Source organism: Oncorhynchus clarkii, chromosome 13 (genome assembly GCF_045791955.1).
Source record: "Oncorhynchus clarkii lewisi isolate Uvic-CL-2024 chromosome 13, UVic_Ocla_1.0, whole genome shotgun sequence".
NCBI lineage: Eukaryota > Metazoa > Chordata > Actinopteri > Salmoniformes > Salmonidae > Oncorhynchus > Oncorhynchus clarkii.
In genome coordinates this window covers 23,925,709-23,933,875 of record NC_092159.1, presented here as the reverse complement: position 1 = coordinate 23,933,875, position 8,167 = coordinate 23,925,709, and the positions used below count along the sequence as shown (strand labels likewise).

General features: G+C 41.1%; 1 pseudogene; it reads right to left on the bottom strand.

Moving 5' to 3' along the window:
- Positions 1–2,993, bottom strand: LOC139424680 (Krueppel homolog 1-like; annotated as a pseudogene).
- Between the last annotated feature and the right edge of the window lie 5,174 nt (positions 2,994–8,167).

The following is an 8,167-nucleotide window of genomic DNA, read 5'->3' as shown; positions in this document are numbered from 1 at the left end:
GAATGATCCAGAGTTGCTTTTCTAAAGAGTGTTGTCCATCTGACAAGATGCCTTCGTCCTAATTAATTAATTTGTTTCTTTGTAAACTTTCTTTCCTGTGTAAGTCAGTATGCAAGTCCGTATATGTTCAGTTAGGTTCCCCTTCCGATTGAAGCTTTTCCCACAGCCTCTACAGCTAAATGGTTTCTCTCCTGTGTGAGTCAGTATGTGCCTCATTAGGTCCCCCTTCTGAATGAAGCTTTTCCCACAGTCTCCACAGCCAAATGGTTTCTCGCCTGTGTGAATCCTCATATGTCTGGACAGATGTCCTTTGAGTTTGAAGGTCTTTCCACAAAAGGGGCAGGTGCAGGGTCTCTCCACGTGACAGAGTCTGACATGGGCCTTCAATTTACAGGTGGAGTTGTAGAGTTTTTGGCAGAGGTGGCATTCGCTGGGTGTCTTCTTGGTGAGAGTCACATGCTCCTGCAGGTCAGCTTTCAGAGCAAACGTTTCACCACAGACACAGCAGCGGAGAGCTTTTCTAGACATGGTGCTGGGTTTGCAACAGTGTTCCCCCATTGATAGGTTGGGATTCAATGGTGGACTGGGATGGAATGGTGACAGCAGCCTAAGTCCTACTTTGTCACTGCTTACAGCTGAGCTGTGGCTGTAGGAATCGTTTTGATTATCTGGGGGGTCACAGGGAATGTCGAGACCCTTTAGGTGGGTAAAAGTGACAAAATGTGGGAGATCCACTGGTTTAGAGGCACTCTCTGTTCTCCACCGTCTGGGTTTGGGGAAGAGTAAAGGACTGAAGTGGGTTTTCCTGATCACATTTACTTTTCACACAAAGAGGAGGGAATTTGAAAACTATGACGTCAGCCTCCTGCCCTTGAAGCTGCTCTTCCTCCTGACAGGTCGAGAGTTCCTCCTGTTCCTCTTTAATCTGTTTGGGTTCTCGGTCATCCTGCGGCAGACTGGTTCTCCTCTCCTGCTCACAGTGCTGCTGCTCAGGGGGAACCTCCTCTTCAGTGACAACGAGATAACTGGAGGGAAGGCGAAGAGGAGCAGAGATGATCTGTACCAAATAAATAAAAATGACACTTCATCTCTATGTGTATATACAGTACCAGTCAAAAGTTTAGACACCTACTCATTCCATGGTTTTTATTTTTACTATTTTCTACATTGTAGAGTAATAGTGAAGACATCAAAACTATAAAATAACACATTGAATCATGTTACCAAAAAGAAGTATTAAACAAATCAAAATATATAAGCCTTGACAGCTTTGCACACTCTTGGCATTCTCTCAACCAGCTTCATGAGGTAGTCACTTGGAAAGCATTTCAATTAACAGATGTGCCTTGTTAAAAGTTCATTGTGGAATTTCTTTCCTTCTTAATGTGTTTGTGACAAGGTAGGGGTGGTATCCAGAATATAACCCTATTTGGTAAAAGACCAAGTCCAAGAACAGCTCAAATAAGCTAAGAGAAACGACAGTCCATCATTACTTTATGACATGAAGGTCAGTCAATATGGAACATTTCAAGAACGTTGAAAGTTTCTTCAAGTGCCATGATGAAACTGGCTCTCATGAGGACCGCCACAGGAAAGGAAGACCCAGAGTTACCTCTGCTGCAGAGGATCAGTTCATTACAGTTACCAGCCTCAGAAATTACAGCCCAAATAAATGCTTCAGAATTCAAGTAACAGACATATCTCAACGTCAACTGTTCAGAGGAGACTGCGTGAATCAGGCCTTCATGGTCAAATTGCTTCAAAGAAACCACTACTAAAGGATATCAGTAAGAAGAAGAGACTTGCTTTAGCCAAGAAACATGAGCAATGGACATTAAACCGGTGGAAATCTGTCCTTTGGTCTTATGAGTCCAAATTTTAGACTTTTGGTTCCAACCGCCGTGTCTTTGTGAGATGCATAGTAGGTGAACGGATGATCTCTGCATGTGTGGGATTTATTTAGAATTCAGTGCACACTTAACCAGCATGGCTACCACAGCATTCTACGGCGATACGCCATGCCATCTGGTTTGCGCTTAGTGGGACTATCATTTGTTTTTCAGCAGGACAATAACCCAACACCCCTCCAGGCTGTGTAAGGGCAATTTGACCAACAAGGAGAGTGATGGAGTGCTGCATCAGATTACCTGCTCTCCACAATCACCCGACCTCAACCCAATTGAGATGGTTTGGGATGAGTTGGACCGCAGATTAAAGGAAAAGCAGACAACAAGTGCTCAGCATGTGGGAACTCCTTCATGACTGTTGGAAAAGCATTCCAGGTGAAGCTGGTTGAGAGAATGCCTAGAGTGTGCAAAGCTGTCATCAAAGCAAAGGGTGGCAACTTTGAAGAATCTCAAATATAAAATAAATGTTGATTTGTTTAACACTTTTTTGGTTACTACATGATTCCATATGTGTTATTTCATAATTTTGATGTCTTCACTATTATTCTACAATGTAGAATATAGTAAAATAAAGAAAACCCTTGAATGAGTAGGTGTGTTCAAACTTTTGACTGGTACTGTGTATACATAGATATACACAGAGCGTTTAAACACGTCTGAGTGCGCATACCTATATTCTATTTCATTAGGATTTTAGTGAAACTTTTTCATTATGCACGGTAAATTGTTATATATATTGAATGGTGATCATGGTTAGCCTAAACAACTTATTCATCAAGAATAAGTGCAGCTAGATATTTGTAAATCTACATGCGAACCTTTTCTACATAGGTTTATGTCCGGTGTTATCTGCAGCAGTCTCCGTAGATTATCATTCTCCTCCTGGTACTCGACTACCGTTTTCTCAACTGCCCCGAAAATCTCCACAGCAGCCGCTGTTAAACGCTCATTTAAGAACACTTGCAACATCTGTAATGTAGACATTTTCAGTCGACTGAAAGGTGGGTATTAAGCAAGTATGGCCAAATATACTGGTAATTAACCCCTTTTGTCTGTGGTATGGCTTCGTCCACGAAGAAAAATGGTGACAAAACAAACCCTCTCCCAGTTTTACGTCCGCATTGTCTTCTTCTGTTTCTATCAGTCAGTGGTGAGCCCGTAAACAGATCACACCACCCCCATGTGGATGGATGCTTACAAGATAATATAATGTTTCTAAACCAGCCAGGTCACCTGTGATACAAGTCAGTATTCGACATCAACCCATGTCTGAGGACGTCGGGAGTTGACGTGGAAACCGACCACTAGGGGCAACAGTGAATGCTGTTACCTTCAAGTCGGTTTCGGTTTTGCTAGGGTGTTGTGAATTGGGATGGCAGATGGGCGTAAGCAACTGCCTCTGGTGCCAATGGTTGCATTAACAAAAATCTCAAAAACAATTTAGCTGGATTCCAAAATGCTAATTTTGGCACCAGTGGCAAATTCTTAGGTAACATTTTCTGCTTTTGGTGCCAAGGGTTGCATGTTCGAATCCAGAAAAGTTGTTTTTGAGATTTTCATTTGAAGTCTATCCCAAACCTTAACCCTAACCGTAAAAATTCAGAATTCATGTCTACGCTTAACCCACTATAACATTTGGAACAACTTCAAAATTTGACATTTGAGAAGATGAACATCTAATTCTGAAGTGAGACTGAGAACTTGCTGTTCTAAACACTTCTACATTGATGTGGATGCTACCACGATGAAGGATAATCCTGAATGAATCCATGAATAACATCACAGAAGTACAAATATCACCCCCCCCCCAAAAAAGAAAACACTTACCTCCCCTATTATTGTAATGGTGATAAGTTAGTATGTCTTGGGGGTATGATATTTGTTCATCTAACTTTCTCACCCATCATTATTCAGGACTATCCATAATCATGGTAGCGTCCACATTAACGTGTTTAGAAACATATATTGTTATTTACAATAAAAGTGACTCTAAATGACCCAATACATGATTTACTATTCATTTCTATTGGGCACAAAATAAACAGCAAATGCATCCAACGAGTTTGTAGAGTCTCAAGCTTGATGTAATCATTGCGTGCTGGGAATAGGGGACCAGATACTAAACTTTTGATTACTTTAATACACATGTAAGTGAATTTGTCCCAATAATTTTGGTCCCCTAAAATGGTGGAACTATGAAAAAAATGGTTGTAATTTCAAAACGGTTCACCTGCTATGGATGGAAATACACTCAAATTAAAGCTGACAGTGTGCACATTAACCCCATAGGCATTGTATCATTTCAAATCCAAAGTGCTGGAGTACAGATCCAAAACAACAAAGAATGTGTCACTGTCCCAATACTTTTGGAGCTCACTGTAGGTCAGATCAGTCGTCATAGTTGTTATTATTAAGCTATTGCTGATGCATAAGATAAAACAATGCCTTTGGAAAGTATTCAGACCCCTTGACTTTCTCAACATTTTGTTACGTTTCAGCCTATTCTAACATTTTAAAAATTCTAAACGTTTTCCCTCATCAATATACATACCCCACAATGACAAAGCAAAACCAGGTTTTTAGACATTTTTGCTAATAAAAAATATATATATCTAATGAAATATTACATTTACTTAAGTATTCAGACCCTTTACTCAGTGCTTTGTTGATGCACCTTTGGCAGCGATTACAACCTTGAGTCTTCTTGGGAATTATGCTACAAGCTTGGCACAGCTTTATTTGAGGAGTTTCTCCCATTCTTCTCTGCAGATCCTCATAAGCTCTGTCAGGTTGGATGGGGAGTGTTGCTGCACAGCTATTTTCAGGTCTCTCCAGAGATGTTCGATCGGGTTCAAGTCCGGGCTCTGGTTGGGCCACTCAAGGACATTCAGACACTTGTCAAGAAGCCACTCCTGCATTGTCTTGGCTGTGTGCTTATGGTCGTTGTCCTGTTGGAAGGCGAACCTTCACCCCAGTCTGAGGTCGTGAGTGATCGGGAGCAGGTTTTCATCAAGGATCTCTATGCACTTTGCTCTGTTCATCTTTGCCTCGATCCTGACAAGTCTCCCAGTCCCTGCCGCTGAAAAACATCCCCACAGCATGATGCTGCCACCACCATGCTTCACCATAGGGATGGTGCCAGGTTTCCTCCAGACGTGACGCTTGGTATTCGAGGCCAAAGAGTTCAGTCTTAATCTTGTTTCTCATGGTCTGAGAGTCTTTAGGTGCCTTTTGGCAAACTCCAAGCGGGCTGTCATGTGCCTTTTATTGAGGAGTGGCTTCCGTCTGGCCACTTTACCATAAAGGCCTGATTGGTGGTGCTGCAGAAATGGTTGCCCTTCCCCAGATCTGTGCCTCGACACAATCCTGTCTCGGCGCTCTACGGACAATTCCTTCGACCTCATGGCTTGATTTTCGCTCTGACATGCACTGTCAACTGTGGGACCTTATATAGACAGGTGTGTGCCTTTCCAAATCTTGTCCAATCAATTGAAATTACCACAGGTGGAAACCAATCAAGTTGTAGAAACATCTCAAGGATGATCAATGGAAACAGGATGCAGCTGAGCTCAACTTCGAAACTCATAGCAAAGGGTCTGAATACTAATGTAAATACTTTCCGGAGGCATTGTACGTCAGTGCATTATCACTTATCTACCTGCAACATATTTGGCTTGACAGTAACAACAAAAAACGTTAAAGCCATTTTTCTCAGTTTCACTGTTTGCGTAGTTATTGCACTTTGCCTTTGTAGGGCAGTAGCCAAAAGTATCTAGCCAAAACTCCACTTGACGCTCAGTATCTTCTCTCTCAAGTTGGAACGCAGTTCGCCCATAATGTTAGCACCGCAGTGACGAACCAGGTATATAGCTTGAAAACGTACCTCAATCCAGGGATGGTAGGTGTCACTCAGCAGAGGCTGCTCAGTGGAGGATGGCTCATAATAACGGCTGGAACAGAGCAAATGGAATGGCATCAAACACATGGAAACTATGGGATAATTATATAATTAAGAAGATTGAAATACTGCTTATTTTGAATTGTCCCCAATCACTACCCTGGGACATTGGGATCTTTTTTTAGACCAGAGGAAAATGTGCCTCCTACTGGCCCTCCAACACCACTTCCAGCAGTATCTAATCTCCCATCCAGGGACTGACCAGGACCAACCCCGCTTACCTTCAGAAGCAAGCCAGCAGTGGGATGCAGGGTGGTATGCTGAAATGGCATGTTACTCTCGCCAAGAAGAGACCCAGTGAATGCCGCCTCTGCGAAAAACGCTACATCTCCACCTGTAAATTGAAGGCCCATGTCAGACTCTGTCAGGTGGAGAAGCCCTGCAACTGCCCCTTTTGTGGAAAGACCTTCAAACACAAAGGACATCTGTCCAGACATATGAGGATTCACACAGGAGAGAAACCGTTTAGCTGTGGTGACTGTGGGAAAAGCTTCAATCGGAAAGGGAACAGGTTCCCTTTCCCAACTTGCACATACTGAGTCACACAGGAGCGAATGTCCACAAAGAATGAAACAAATAGAAAAAACATAATGAAAACACAAAGAGGAAACAAATTAGGACAAAGACATCTTGTTAGAAGATGGACAACACTTTGGAAAAGCAAAGCAACTCTGGATCATTCATTCTCTGGGTTTCAGATAAATAGACGTCATGAATTTACTTTTGTAAAACGTTCTATGGGTATCTGCCAGCATGCTAGTAACGCTTCAGTGATACACAAAGTTTGATTTGATCTAACAGTACAGAGTAGTTAAACTCACAGGTCTAATGTTTTAACATCATTATAAACCGGAATTCCTGCTAGTTTGTTTAGGAATGTCTCCAGAATAGTCTGACTTATGTTATTGATACATTTAAAAAATATATTCTCCAATAAAATGTGTCCTTGCATTTGTCCACTAATATTTGTTATATGTTTTGTCTTAATGTTGCTCATTTATGATATTGATGTAATCTTGTATATTACATTTTTAAATACTGTTAATACAATGTATTTGGTAGGCCCATTGTGTGTCCCTTTTATATTCAGACCAAAATCCCAATAATTTACCATGCCTGCTTCTTTTTGCCTGCTTTTTCGTATATCTGAAAGGGGTAGGTGGTACAAAAAAAAAGAAGGAAAAATTCAACCCACATCGAACTTTAAAGGCAATGTTCCTGCGTTAGCAGAGACTCCATTCATGGTAAACGCTGCTTAAGTGGGCTCAATCAGAAACGACCTTCAAAAGTGCACTTCGGGATTGTGGCCTTCATCTACTTCCCCAGAGTCAGATGAACTAGTGGATACCATTTTTATGTCTCTGTTAGAGGTCATTAGAGATAGTTTCGCGAACCAATGCTAACTAGTGTTAGCGCAATGACTGCAAGTCTATGGGTCTCTGCTAGCATGCTAGTAACGCTTCAGTGATACACAGCATCTCCACGTGGATGGAGTTTTACTTCAAGCTCCAGAAATAGATAACTTCATTTGGGGAATTTTTTAAAATTAGTAATAGGACGATCTTTTTTGCATGAACTGAATTGAAAGACAATGCATTTTAACACAGGTGACTCATGACAACTGCAACGGCTTGGGACTGATGTGAAAACATGCATTTAAAAAGAGAATGCGCTTATCGGGAGCAATTACAAGGGGTGTCACTGAAATGGGACTGGAAAAACACTGTTGTGCACTTAGAACAGAGTTTTCACTCACACAAAGTGCACTTATCAGGAATCGACTTTAAATCATTACTTCCATAAAGACTCAAACAATATCCTGAATGAGCAGCATTAGGTCAAAATGTATGACAAAAAGACGTGTAAACATTTTTTACGTATCAATAACATCAGCCAGACCATTCTCTCATCACCCTGAGAGACATTCCAAAACAAACAACCAGATATTCCTGTTGGTAATCATGTGAAAACATCAGACTTTCAACAGCAGACCTGTGAGATTCACATAATACTGCATACTACCGTTTGATCATTACCTCACCCTTCAAATAAAAATTAAACTTTATTTACAAAGAATATTCTGTTAAAAGTAAATTCATCAAACATCCATTTATCGTAAGAGAACAGCATGAATGGTCCAGAGGTGGTTTGTCCTCATCCTGCTTTTTAAAATTCCCATCTGTTGATAGAATATATTTGTCCTATTTCATTTTCTTTCCGTTTTCATCCTGTTTTCTTTCTTCCTTCCTTTGTGGACCTTATCCACATGTTTCACTAGATAAGCCTTATGAGTTAATATTTT